The 15156-nt window shown below is 45.4% G+C and overlaps 1 protein-coding gene across 4 annotated transcripts in view; it reads right to left on the bottom strand.

The window, feature by feature from the left end:
* The window catches only part of LCORL (ligand dependent nuclear receptor corepressor like), a 538841-nt gene that overhangs the window by 260562 nt on the left and 263123 nt on the right, over window positions 1-15156 (bottom strand). The window lies entirely within an intron of this gene.

Raw genomic sequence — 15156 nt, 5'->3', positions numbered from 1 at the left:
GCATTTTGTCACTGTAATTGCTAATACACTATTTCGAAATCACAGACAGGACTCCAGATTGTTTTGTGCTTTAAGGGTGTTTATTTAAGTGCTCAATATTGGAGGGTGCTGTAAAATGGGGAGGGGTGATGGTGGAGGAATGTCCATGGCAGAGTCCAGTCTATCAGTCTCACAGGTGCATTGTCCAAAGGGGCATAGGAAGTGGAGCTGGGGCAGTTTGAGGATGGACAGGGTGACAAGGTGGGACAAAAGGATGACATTCAGGGCGGTCTAATTTCTTGGCGGGGTTTGGCATCGTTCTCTGTCTTTGTCCTGGATCTCAAGGACCGTTTGCGGGGTGGTTCTCTATCTGCAGGGGGTGGGGTGCTGGTGTGGTGGTCCAGTGGCGGTGCCTCCTGTCCACTAGTGCCGGCGGAGGTGGTGGGCAGTTCATCGTCCAGGCTAGTGTCAGGGGCCCCTTGTTGTGCCACAGTGTCCCTCCTGGTGTTGAGTACTTCCTTCAGCACCCCTACGATGGTGCCCAGGGTGGAATTGATGGATCTGAGTTCCTCCCTGAAGCCCAAATACTGTTCCTCCTGCAGCCGCTGGGTCTCCTGAAACTTGGCCAGTACCGTTGCCATCGTCTCCTGGGAATGATGGTACGCTCCCATGATGTTGGAGAGGGCCTCATGGAGAGTGGGTTCCCTGGGCCTGTCCTCCCCCTGTCGCACAGCAGCCCTCCCAGTTCTCCTGTGTTCCTGGCCCTCTGTCCCCTGAACGGTGTGCCCACTGCCACTGCCCCCAGGTCCCTGTTGTTGTTGGGGTGGTGGGTTAGCCTGGACACACTGCTGATTGAGGTATGGGCCCGCTGGGTGGGTGCTGTGCTGGTGTTTCCAGAGGGGGGAAGCTCTGTGATGGCCTGTGACTGTGTGAGGGGAACCGACTGTCCCGAGGTCCCAGATGGGCCGGGCTGGTTGTCTAGATCCAGTTGGACAGAGGTGCTGTCATCACTGTGGGCCTCTTCTGTTGGTGGTGTGGACATGTGTGGACCCTCCTGTGCGGTGACATTGGCTAGGGGTCCTGCAGGGGTGTAAAAGCATGATTATTGCATCTGTGTGTACCATGGTGTGCAATGGGTGGGTGACCGTGTACCCCAGTGCTTGCATTCCTGTTTGGGACCTTGTGTGATGATGGTTTAGGGGGGTGTATGAGTATGTCCCGTGGCCATGCATTGGTGATGGGTGTCCATGCTTTGGTGTTGCATGCAGGGCTTGGTGTTGGGATGTGTGGTTTGTGATAGTGGGACATGTGTGAGGAGTTGGAGAGATGGGAGTGAGGGCGAGGGTGGGGGTATGTGATGGCATGCAGGTAGGGTGGGGGTTGTAATAGTTAAGGTTACTCCTTCTTTGCCCTCAGGATTCAGAATCGCCAAGACTTGCTCCTCCCATGTTGTTAGTTGTAGGGGAGGAGGTGAGGGTCCGCCGCCAGTCCTCTGTACCACAAGGTGGTGTCTGGATACCACGGAACACACCTTCCCCTGTAGGTCGTTCCACCACTTCCTGATGTCATCCCTATTTCTTGGGTGCTGTCCCACTGCGTTGACCCTGTCCAATATTCTTCGCCATAGCTCCATCTTCCTAGCTATGGAGGTGTGCTGCACCTGTGATCCGAATAGCTGTGGCCCTACCCGGATGATTTCCTCCACCATGACCCTGAGCTCCTCCTCAGAGAACCTGGGGTGTCTTTGCCGTGCCATGGGGTGGTGTGGGTGATGTGTGGGGTGGTGTGTGTTGTGATATGTGGGGTGATATTTAGTGGTGTGTTGTGTGGGGTGCGTGGATGTTATGTGGGTGATGGTGTGTGCCTGTGGATGCTTGGTTGTAGATTGTAGTGTCTCTCTCTGGCCTTCTTTCGGGATTTTGGTCGTAGGGGTTTGTGGGTGATGTGGGTGTGTGTTTTATATTGTATTGGATGTGTGGGAGTGGTGTGTGTATGTGTATCAGGTGTGTGTATTTGGAATTGTCCAATGTGGCTGTGTTTTGTAAATATGTGTGTATTTTGAGCGCAGCGGTGGGTACCGGCAATGGAATACCGCGTTGAAAGACCGCCGCGTGGATTCGTGGGTCGTGATAGTGTGGGTGTATTTCTGTTGGCGTGATGGTGGAGGTTTTGTTATCAGCAGTTTATCACTGACCTTTGGTGTGGCGGACATGTGTGGGTGTCTGAATTGTGGCGGATTCCGAGCTGTGGGTAATAATAGCTGTGGAGGATTTCCGCGGCCGCTGTGGTGTGTTGGCGGTCTTCTGCACGGCGGTAAGCGGCTTTTACCAACAAGGTTGTAATGGCCCCCTTAGTTCTAAAATACAATATTTTAGTCAACTATCCTTTTCTAACGTTTAGCTACAACCTTATATCACTTCACATCATAATTTGTTCATTCAAGGTAGGGTCCTACTAGCTTCTGGAAAAATCTGCATTTGGATCTTGATGAAAAATAGCTGGATAGGGAAGCAGTCCAGGGCTGTAATTCTTAGCCTTTTGACTTCTGTGAACCCCCACTGAATTATTACTGAAAACCGGGGATCCCCACTCAGTAATTACTGGAAGCTGAGGAACCCTACCTAAGTAAGCATTTTCGATAATTTGAGCTGCAAAACAATACATACAAAACACAAACACTAGCTTTCATCAAACAAATATACAAATGATGAAATATTGTATTTAGCCCAAACATACAATACTCTAAATTTTACTTGGAATGTTGGAGCCTTTACTGAATTCAACACTTGAACTGTTCCCATTAATCAAACTAACTTAGGATACCAACTCCATTTTTAGCCTCCAATTTTAAATGCCTTCAAATTTACAGGTTTTAGAAAAATTAATTGTACAATTAAAATTAATTGTACATCTTTCTACTTTATTTAGGTACACTTCATAAGTCTGTTAATATTTACTTTTCTAAGCAGTCCTGGACCCCCTGACCACAGAGAATGAACCACTAGTCTAGAGGACTGTGGTAGTCATGTAGATGAGTGAACGCCAAGAGGAACAGGATGACAGAAAGAACAAAAATGGTAGGAGAAACTAGATGAAACTGGAAAGTAAATATGGGTGTATGTGGAAGTTGCAATGTAGAGCAACTAACATGGTTCTGTGGAGGCACGAGGCTGGAACTATGTTTCTGAAGGTGCAGATTTCAGTCAAGGGATGGGGAGCGAGAAACAAAGTACTCTGTGACGAATGCTATTTTCTTGTACATAGGTCAATTGTTCAGTGAGCAAAAAAATTTAGACTGAGGTTGGTGATGCAGCAGGATGCGTGTTTGAGAGACAGTAGGCAAAAATGTTTGTAGAGGGCAGTTTAATAGAATCATATAAAAACAGTCTAGATCTTGTAAAAATATTTCCCTACAAAGATTTTTTTAAAACTTTTTATTGGCTTGTATGCATTAAGAATATGGCTGGTTGTGGCGTGGCTAAGGTGGTGAAATCCTTGAGCCTCCGCCCCAGCCTCTTAAGTAAACAACGTAATTTCCCTGGTACATGCCCCCATTTCCGGTGGTTTGGGACTTCCCAGTGCTTGGGACCCAGGACCGAAGCATCGGAGTTTCATGCGCCAGAGTCAATGGCGTGTCCCAGCGAGAGATTTGGCACGTAGGGAGCCATAAATCTAGATGACCGCCAGTGATCCGCACTGACTGAGATTCGCACTGTTGGACACAAGGGATTCTCAGAGTTCGGGGGCCTACGGCTAAGCTGATGTCATGCATGAAGCTGGCACTGGGGGTGAGCCCAACCCCCACCAAACCACCAGGGTATAGAGGAGGAATCTCTGGGTGAACAGGGCCATGCGAGGAGCAGGTGAAGTCTGATGCAGCAAATTTTGGAGCTTGGAGGAGCGGGCAAGTAACGTCTTAAAAAGCAACCAGCCCTACTGGCACCCACCAAGAAAGGGCACTCCTGGGAACTGGAGAGGGAGCTGAACCTTGGTGGCTGCACTGGGAATGGCTTCACTGCATAAGTCAAATGAAAGCCCAGGACTTTGTTAGGAACCCAGGCAGGGTGGCCCCATTCCAATGCAGCAGGACATGCCCAATTGCACTGGGATCACCTGAGCCCTTGGGGCGGATACAACAGAACTCCTTTTGTTTATTGCTCACTGGCTGTGCATGTTGTCTCATAACCATGTGCATGGTCCAGTTCAAGATTATGGAGCCTGGTTGTTAGAAATTTGGTCTCTAGTTGGCAGAGGTATGCACCCTGTCCAAGTAGGGACAACAATCCTAGTCAGGGTAAGTCACAACACAACCTGAACTATCCTGTGATCACCCTCTGGTAGGTTGGCACAGAGCAGGCAGGCTTAACTTAGAAGGCAATGTATAAAGTATTTGTGCAATAACTCATACAGTTATACAGTGAAAACATCACAAAAAGTACTCCCCACCAGTTTAGAAAAATAGATAATGTTTATCTCAATAAAACAAGACCAAAACGACTAATGTCCAATATACACAGGTCAAGAAATCACTTTTTAGTGCTTTAAGTAGGTTTTAATCCATAGAAATCAATGGATGTATCTCTTTAGAACAAAGTATCTGGACTGCGTCAAAAACAAAGACAATGTGAGCCAGAGAAGAGGTGAGGCGCTGGAAAACACAGCGGTGCATCGATTCCTTACTGTGAAGAGGAGGTGATGCGTCGATTCTTCCCACGCGGATGAGACGATGCATCGGTTCCTTACTGGGAGGGGAGGTCATGTGTCGATTCATTCCTCGCATGAAAAGTGATGCATCTATTAATGCACTTACTGCCATCTGTGCCTTACAGCCTGTCTCCAATTCACAGTGAGTCTGTGCTGGTTGACAGCACCCCTTGTGAATTCCACCCAGACAACCATAAACATAGGACATTCGTTCACATCTGCATACTGAATGGGTCTCCCTGGGCAGGACGGGTGGAGGGGATCTCTCTTACACTTTAAAGGCCAGTGGCCTGCCCTCACACACAGGGGTCCTGGTAGAGAGTACTGGGCTGAAAGAGGAACTTGTGCACTTCAAAACCACTCTTTGAAGTTTTCCCCACTTCAAAGTCATTTTTGGGTATATAAACTGAGTCCCTGACCCCAACAAATCTGACACTTCTGGACTTACACCTGGAATCTGTCAGAGAGTCTGTCAGCTGCTTTACTGAAGGACTGCTTTCCTGCTTGTTGCCCTGCTGCCTAGTGCTCTTGACTCTGCTGGAAGAACTCTGCCTTCCTCCTAGAGTGCTCTCCAAGGGCTTGGATTGAGCTTGCCTCCTTTTTCTGAAGTCTCAGGGTCAATAAAGACTTCATTCTTAAGGAGTCCTCTTGCATTGAAAAATCAATGGAATGCCTGAAGAAATCGATGCAATGGCTGCTTCGCGGTTGGAAAATCGCCGCACCCCTGACCGGAACAATTCAGCACCAGGCTTGCAACCAGAAATCGACACAGTGCCCGCCTTGCGGCTGAAATTTAGCTGCATCACCTACCAGATCGATGCAGGGAGGGGAGGTTCACAGGTGCAAAGTCCCCTTTGACCTGCTTGTGTGTGCATGAACTCTTCAAAGAGCTCAGAGACAACTTTTTGGTTCTGAGAGATGAGATATGATCAGACATTCACTCCCTAAAACACGACAGCCAGGAGAAAGGAAACCGAGTTATGCTCCTATATGAATAGAGCAATGCACAAAAAGAACGCAAGTCTCTTCGCCAAGAGTTCACCCTGTTCAAAGACCTCACTTTAGACAGCCATGCTTATTGGGAGGATACTGCAGGCAAAAGATCAGAGTTAAAGGTACCCTTAGATCAGTGGAGGGAGATAACTTGGTGGGTTATATTGAGAGACTCTTTACACAAGTTCTTCCAAGCCTTAATGAAACAGATATCATCCTGGACCACACACATGGAATGAACTCTGATTTACACACAGCAATCAGTTGTCAGATATTCTAACGTGCTTGGAGTATTTTCGCCAGGAAGAAGATATCATGAAAACAGCCAGATCCAAGGATCAGTTTGACTAGAAGGGCCATTGGATTGCTCTGTACTAAGATAGCTCTGTTATATAGTTACAGAAGATCCATGTATTTTGTCCTGTTACAGAATTTCTAGGGAGCAGGGATATTAGGTACCGATGGGGCAAACCCTTCAGAGATCATTTGCACATGGGGGGCAACACTGCAATAATTACTGTCTCTTTAAGGTGAGATAGTTTTCTGGAGACTGGCAAACAACCTCAAACATCACCTGCAGCTGAAGCTAATCCCAGGGATAAAACAGGCACTGGAAGGCCTAAGAAATGGAAGAAAGCTCTGTCCATGAAAGCCATCGGAGGACACAGTGGTGGTGGAGAGGAAACCAGTCATTAACCAACTGAAATAAGCTAGCAAGGAAGATGGGAAATGAGCAGGTGCTGGAGAATCTACTCAGACCACCTGGTGGAGATGAGGGGGTCTTCCAGAACTGTAACTGGTGGAGAGGGACTACATCATGGGACAAAGACCCTAATATCGTGGCCTGATAGCAGAAATCCAATTCATGTTCCACCCCAACTTGAACAATGAGGATATTTGTTCATGTTTTGAGACTGTTCTTCGAGGCAGCATGGGGGAAGAGATATCCGGTAATCACTAGCACAAGCGGCTGACTATGCCTCACAGGGGGGATTGGATTGGAGGTGCAGATGAGTGGCGATTGTACCCAGAGTGAGGGGCCAGTGTTTGGCCCTAGTATATGACTCCAATGAACAGCCTTATAATACGGAGCCTCAGTGTCAGAGGCCTCAATGCTCTATACACAGGAGGGGGGGCTACTGTCTTTTCATAGAGACACAGGTGGTCAGATCTCCTTATTTCAAGGAACAATCTGCTAAAAAAAAAAGAGTGACATAGAATGCACTCTAGGTGGTTCCAGCAGAATTAGTTCTCATTGGTACCCTAAAAAAAAGATGGGACTAGCAGTCTTGTTAGCTAGAACGTTCAGATGGCGTTGTGTTGGGGGACGAGAGAGGGGGTGAATTGTTGATGTTGAAGGTTTTGGCGCTCAGTTTGTCTCTTGTAGACTACAACTGTTGTTCAGTGTACGCCTCTAACACAAGCCAAGAGCAATTTCTCAGGACATTGGTTATGCATATACTGATCCATGACAAATATGTGCATATTGGAGGGGGATTTTAACCTTGTCATGAACAATTAGAAGTACAGATCTGCTCATACAGAGGGACAAATAGAGGCAGAATTTCAAGAGCTGAGGGTTTGGTTACAAGAGGTGGGGCTGAGTGACATGTGACGTCTTTTGTACAGAAACGAGAGACACATTCCTCATCTGCCCATAAAAACTATGCTACTCTGGAGTACTTCCTGGGTTACCTGAAGGTCTTAGGTTGGGTAGAGGCAGCCAAGATAGGGTGGTTGGCAGTGTCAGACCACACATCAATTTTGATTACCCTGAGAGCCTCATACGCATCCACAAAACACTTTCTCTATAACCAGCATAACAGAGACCCGGCCATCAGAGTCATAAATACACCAGGCAAGGACCCCCAGCTCTACTACTCTTATTTCTCAATCTGTCTGCTTAACACAGAAGCCAAACTGCTGAATGGAATCTCAGCACACCACCTAGGTAGCTGCATGCGTTAATTGGTAGAACTGGACCAGTATGGTTTCATTCTGGGTCGCAAGTGCTCAGCTTATACCTAGCAGGTAGATCCAGTATAGAAGGGAGGCAAAGAGATGGGCGTCCTTTTGGCGATTGATCCCAGGAAAGTGTTTGACCGAATCCAATGGCCATTCCTTAGAGCAGCTATAACTCATATGGGAGTAAACCCTAGAAATATTTTGTGGGTCTTGATTAACTATCATGACACTAAGCAGGGATTAGGGTGAATGGCTCTCTGACATCCCTGATACAAATATGGATAGTGCAGAGGAAGGTTACCCAGTGGTTCCTCTGCTTTTCTCTCTTTAAATGGAACCTCTTGCCAAAGCTATTAAAAAACATACTACGTAGGGAATTGGTCGGCCAAACAGAACATAAACTGTGTATGCATTTGTTTCAAGTTATGTTGTTTAAGGTCAACATACACAAATCTAGGCTCCTGAGCCTGGCTCTCCCTTCAGAATTGAGATCTCATATGCAGTTCAATTCTTGCTCCTGCGTCTAAAAGAAGGTATAACCTACCTCCGGCTAACAATAACTCTTACAGCTACTAAAACAGTTTGGACAACCATAGCAATATGGGCTGTCAGTTGAAAACAAACTTCTAGACGTGGCATGGTACCGGTCTGGCCTTGCTGGGGTGCATTGTGTCAGCTAAAATTACAGCCTTTCTGAAATTTATTTTCTTGGCACAATGCTGCTGCTCTACCATACAGGTCCATTAAGCCTCTTTCATTGGCACTTCAACAACTTTATCTGGGCTTGGGAATGTCCCAGAATCACAGAGAAGCTAATGTTCTGTTCACTTGAAAAGAGAGGATTTAGTGTCCCAAGTATCACCTCTTACAATGCACAACTCATTTACAATGTGGACTGGCATAAAGGGGAGAGTAAGAAACACTGGTGCTTCACAGACCTATCTATCGCTTGCATGCACATATAGAAGGTGCTTTGGATACTCAAAAGTCATTGGCTTTGGAGTCTTCCCGGGTTGAACAGGGTGACAATGTCATCTTGTGTCAGGAGCACAACTAAATAGTCACTATATGTTCCCAGATAACCACAATAACTGGCCATCCTGACTCCATCCCAGTTTGGATAAGGAAGACTTTGTGGAGTGTTCGAGAGCGGGCAGCAAGAGAATCAGAGAACTGTGTGACTTAAAGGGGTTAAATCCTTTCAGCAGGTCAAAATTGACTTTTGCACCACCAGGTGCAACACTTGGTTAACCGTTCCATGAAACAAATTCACAGCAAGCTGCCCATTAATCCCTTATGAAAATTGGCTCATTATTAAACCTGGAGACAGGCATACACACTGAGATCTAAAATCTCTTTCTTCACGGACAAGTACATGGGGAAACATCTCGGACAGAGGACATGGGAGAGGCATTTGGGTAGAGCACTTGATGCACTGGAATGGAATGCTGTTTTTGGCCAAGCCAAAATAACGGCAGCCAATGCAGCGGTAAAAGAGACACTAATAAAAGTGGTGTCATATGGTAATTACCTGCTGGAGCAGTTAAAAGCCTGGAATGCTGCAGAAGCCCAAAGATTGCTGGAGTGGACCACAAAGCACCTGCAAACAGCACTTGCTCAACTCAATTCTTTGAGCTCAAAATAGACGTAAAATTATGCTAAATCAATAGATACGACCAGATATTGCTGGCATAGAGCCTGGTACAAACACAAAGGTGGTTTTACACTCCAGACCTCCCTTTGTGGATCATACCTACTTACAAGTCTCGTCAGACAAGGAGGCATAGAAACATGGGCACAAGCAGTCACTAAGACTTTAGGTGACTCTGTAATTGGAGAATGAGTGCACATCTTTCAGAATTTGACAGGTATTTCCCACTCCATTGAAGCAATTTTGTAACATTCAATGAACTGATGAGCTTGTTCAGGAAGACCTGGGGGATTGAAGAGAGTTCTGTAGCCCAATGTAGTGATGTCAACATTACTGGGGTGGATTAAAGGCAGAAAAGCAATAACTCATGAATGTTTTCAGTCACCCGAATAGGATTACCCATAAGTTTGTTTGGTGACATAAACAGGATGCTGTTGGCCTTATATAGGGTGGGCACGAACAGAGAATTTTTTCCACACACACTGCAACTGCTCATAGACAGAGGGCTGGATGCACTGGAATTTGAACTGCATTACATGGCTGTCCAAAACTAGCGGATAGCTAGATGGATGGCAGGACTTGACCTTCGATGGTGCCTCAGAAGGACGTCCCTGACCATGAAATTGCAGGTAACCTCCATGTGGGGATGCAGGCTCTCTGTATGCCCCAATTTAAGTACGCCAGCTTGAGAGAGTTATATGAGATAGCCTGTAATTAATGGTGAAGTTAATCCCTTCATGAGGTTAGAGTGTAAGACTATGTACGGTCTGTAGTTTGGGGCATGTAAAGGGGAATGATTCTAGTACTCAACATCACTTGGGTGTACTGAGCGCCAAGTGTCAGTCAAACCCAGTTGTGTAGAAGCTGGTGAGAGCCACTGATGCCTTACCAGTGTTGGTGTTAGGCATAGCTGAAACAACCTCTCATGGTGTACACAACACTGTTTAGGTCTTCCACTCATATTGTCGGGATCTGAATGAATTAAAGTGCACAAGTATGAAATATGCCCAAATATTCAGACTGTGAAACATCAGGGTTGTGTACATAAACAATTCCGCGTCGGTTACCAACTAATAGCCCATTTACAATCACAAACCAAACCCTATGGTTTATCTGGCTGTACCTGTTGGGCCACAAAAGGACTGACTAAATGTATCCATGCTACAGAGCCCCTTGCAAATGATGAATACATTATGTAAAAAAATTGGCCCCTCCAGATCTCTTCCGACCCTCAATGCCTGGCAAGTGGTTCCCTGTAAGCAGGTTATGTTTATACCTCACATTCTAGGTAGAAATTTGGTTGTTACTACTTATGGACATGTGTAATGGTCATCTTCTCAGCCTGTTCACTACCAATATTCTGCGACCTAACCCTGGGGCACTGGGGTGTAGTCTTGCACTGCAGTTGGGTCCTCTATGATAAGTGCCTCTATGATAATACCTGACCATTGGAGTAACAATGCAACAACTCTATTTCATGTAACCCTTAACTGGAAATAAACTTAACACTGGAGAAGGTTTAAAACTATCACTGCCACTAGAAAACATAACACTCCATAAAAGACATTTGGGGACTATGAATGCAAGTGTTAAATTTAAGGATGCTGCTACTCACCCCAGACAACACTGCCTGTTGTCAACATTCTGTGTTGTGGTTTTGATCAATTCTTCAGCACATTGTGACTTGGTTTAAGGGATATTGACTGTACTTCACTACTTCAGTTAAATTTTGCCTATGCATAACGAGCACATTGGGGGAAGCTATAGAGGATGGTGTACAAATGACTGGGCAATACAGAAAGACTGATGAAGCTCAGAACTGTAGGATGCCATATGCATGTGTTCTGGAGGAGAATTTGGCATCTATATCTTTGGCATCAGCTTCAGTGGTGAAGCATACTACTGTCATGTCTGACTCGACCCATCCTGGGTATCGTGAGCAGCAGCTCTAAACTTTTCGACTGATAACTTAGACAGCAGTTACACTTGAACTCAGTAAAGGAGTTCCTTTGTTGATGAACTGCTGCTCAAAAACAGGAGTGCCTTGCCTTTCTGTCCTCTACTCTGTAACCAAAGCTGCATCCAGTGATTTAGAGAAAATTCTCAAAGTCCATGTACTTTAGTAAGTGGGAAACCACCTTGTGAGGGTGCACACCATGCAGTCTTAGCTGCATTGCCAAGCTAAGCACACCCATTCTGCAGGGAACATTTTAGAGAGTCCCTGGTGTAAAACTTGAGTGGACAACCAATTAATCATACACAATTCTGGGTCCCTGGGTCTTTATTGGAAAGTACATAAATTCATAGGGTGTTTCTCTGTGATAGTTCCTCTGAATCTGTTGTTTGCTATTCTAGGATCCTCACATGTTCCTATATGTAAGCAACTTGTCTTCTTGAGCTACAGCACCAAAGGACTCATTGCAACCACTGTTGATTCATAGCCACTTTTGATTCAACTTCTCCAACCATGTCTGGAATATTGCTCTGATCAACTCTAAGTAGAACTAGTTCAGTTGCCACAGTGCCTTGTCATTTCCAGTGCCATTCATAGACAGCCAGGAGAAAGTCCAACTTGTCTGGCCATGTGGGCCCCCTTGGAAAGGGGTTCTGATCGGCATTGGGAACATTAAAGTCTTCCAGGCTTGTCGAGTCCAGTATGCTGACCAGTGAGTGTCCTTGGAGAGTGCATATGTAATCCAGACTGAATGGAGACAAGGGTGGAGGAAGGTGAGCACCGAATACCAACTGCAGCCATCAAAGGAGGAAGCCAAGCACAGACTCTCTCCAGCTTACCCTCAGTGAAGCAGACCAAAAGTGCAAGCACCAAAGAAAAAAACATCATACAGGGGAGTTTAGTTTCTGCAGTGCTGCACTGGGTGAGTGACTCAGGTAGCTAAAACTTTGGGGTATTGATTAGCACTTTGACCCATGTGGATCATAACGCCATGGCATCCTGCTAATGCCAGTAGTGGTTGAGCAGTTTGGTGGGGTGCGTTAATCCCATCCAATATATCGTGTGGCACTGTGCTTTTACTGCACCTGAGTTACCCTTTCTTCTTTCGACAGCGGTGCACTATAAAGTGTCAGACTCACTCAGCAATATTTTTGATGCTGGTGCCTCCATGTGTCCTCTCAAATTGTTTTGCTGCATCAACTTGCGCCTTTCTATGGGTCTCCCAGTGCTATGTAGGCACCTGATGACGATTCTGGGCCTCTAATACAGGTATGCCTGCAGGATGGTCCTGGTGGCGGGTGGCAGTGCATCTCCACCCTAGCCCCTTCTCCCCCCACTGCCCCAATCATCTCCATCTTTCCCACGGCTTCCCTAGCACAGGAATACAGCCCTGAGAGCGCCAGCACAAACAGGTCAGATGCATTCATCTTAAGAAGTTCCCCCTTGGAGGTTAGTTGTCAGTGGAAGAGAGCTATATTTGAAAGGTAGATTACTTTTGCCTGATATGTTCTCAAAACATATTCAGTGGCCTTCTTTCTGCAGTTTGTGAAGTGTAACACAATATTAACATATGCATTGATAATTTCGCCTTTAACCTCAGTGCCAAGGGTTTCCATGGCCTGTGAAAAGTACTTTTATATATGCTGGCATGACTTGCACTTTTAACTCTTGACCTTTATAGCTTGTGTGTGAAGCATACAACTTGGATACTACAGCCAAGCCATGTCATCTGTTAATAGCCCATCACCAGATTCAACAAGTGTCTTGACTGTCATGTATTGACTTGGGAAACTTAACATGTACAGAAACCTAGTAAACCAACAGTACTGAAAAATATCTTGCATGTATATCACTCCATGGTAGTTCACACTTGTCACACAAGAATCACAATACACATAAGGCACTTAGAGATATGTACACTGTCCTGTTTTTGAGTGAAAAAAATTATGAAGTCAAATGTCAGAATTTCACAGTTGCTTACAGTTGCTTACAATACTACTTTAGTGCCTTATTTGAAAATCATGAGTTAGCTCAATAGCTATAGACTTATGAAAGCTAGACATTATGGGCAATTCGGGAAACATTCATATGTTTTTGTTACACTAACAATTTGCTGGTTGTGGGCCAGCATGATAGATTGCAAAATGAAATCATAACTATGTCTCTCGACTCCACGCAGGATACTTAAGGTAGAGAATTAGGTACAAATCCACCATAGGGGAAAAGGCTGGGGCAACTCCTGCTACACGAAACATCCTGGAGATAATGTCATGGAGAAGCTGAATTCATCTTTGACTTTTTAGAGCTTAAACTCTGTCGCATATCAGCCTAGCTGAGTATATGGAAAGAAGGGAAGAGGAATAAAAAAACATTTTTTTAAATCTGGAAAACTATTTTCTTACTATTAAAATTTGAGGCACTGGTATCTAATCAGACCTCCTTAGGATCGGATTATACCAGTCGTGTATTTTCCCAAAACATAGTTAATGGTAGGTGTAATTACTAGAACAGTTGGCCTTTCAATTGACAGATTTGTTCAAGTGCCTTGCTGGAAAAAAGAAAATTGTGGGCTGGGTCAACATGCATCAAAAGAATGACCGCAAAAAAGTGTTCACAAATTGTGCACTGACCAGTCTTCAATTTTGCGAGGCAACCTATATACTAATAGGCTGCATAGCAAATTGTCTGGCGACAAAACGACCTGCCTAACAAATAGTAATCATGCAGAATGTTATTTGCAACCCCTTGGTTGGCTACAAACAGAGATGGTGGACTTCAAAGAACTGCAGACCACCAACCTTGTGTTTGGAAACTCAAACCATTTCTCTATTCTTTTGTTACTTTAAACACAATTTTTTTTTTTCTTCGACCATGAGACAGGACCCCAAATTTAGGCCATTGGCACTACTCGGGGGATGGGTTCCAACACATTTTTTGCAAGCTAAGGATGCCTAGAGATGGAAAATATGTGATAGCAAGCCATCTCTCTTTGCCTTGTGTCTGATATTATTAGATTAGCAACCATAAACAAAATAAAACAATGGCTTTCATATTTTTGGTAAATAGCGTACCAATTAATGATAATATGTGGAAAAATAAATCTAATTCCACCAGATTGGTTAAATTCAATATAATTTTAAAATAATTATGATTATTAATTGTAATAATAATAATATAGTCCTTAAAATAATAACACTTCATTGTATTGTTCACATATTCATCTAGATTATATGCATAATTTTCACTTACAATTTCAAATATCATCTTCTGAATAGGTGTCACCATTCTCTACGTCTGTTTGACGTTTGCACTTGAGGTCATTTAGACAGCAGACATGTTGGCAGTTTGCTGTTCCTAGTGCAGTTGCAAGCTCGTAGATCTAACAGAGCCTGAGGTGCTGGCTGCCCCTTGATCCAGTCCACTACCAGTTGCCCTGCTCCCTCATGTTTTTCCAATATCCACCCTCTCCTAATCGGACTGAGGCCCTCATTATGAACTCGGTGGGAAAACCCGCCGAGTTCGGCACTGGCGGGCAACAAAAGACCGCCAGCCCGCAGAACCCCCGCCAGCCATAAAAAAAAAACACATTCAGCTGGGCTGGCAGCCGGCCCAGCTGAATGAAGGGTCTGAACATGGAACCGGCGGCAATGTAGCAGTGCAGCGGGTGCAGCAGCACCAGTCGGGCAGTGGAATGCACGACGGGGACGCGCATGGGGGCCCCTGACACCCATTCCGCCAGCCTGTCATTTTATCTGGCGGGAAACACTGCTTGCAGCGCTGCCTTGTCGGATATGTAACTCTGTCGGTGGCGGAGTTACAAAAGTGGCGGTTCTGCCACGCATATTATATGGTGGTCTGGACCGCCATGCCGGCCCAAACCGCCATGTTCATAATGAGGGCCTAAGTGTCT

This window comes from Pleurodeles waltl, chromosome 1_2, assembly GCF_031143425.1.
Source record: "Pleurodeles waltl isolate 20211129_DDA chromosome 1_2, aPleWal1.hap1.20221129, whole genome shotgun sequence".
In the NCBI taxonomy this organism is placed as follows: Eukaryota; Metazoa; Chordata; class Amphibia; order Caudata; family Salamandridae; genus Pleurodeles; species Pleurodeles waltl.
Note: the sequence above shows the minus strand (reverse complement) of the source record. Positions and strands in the feature narration are given on the sequence as shown.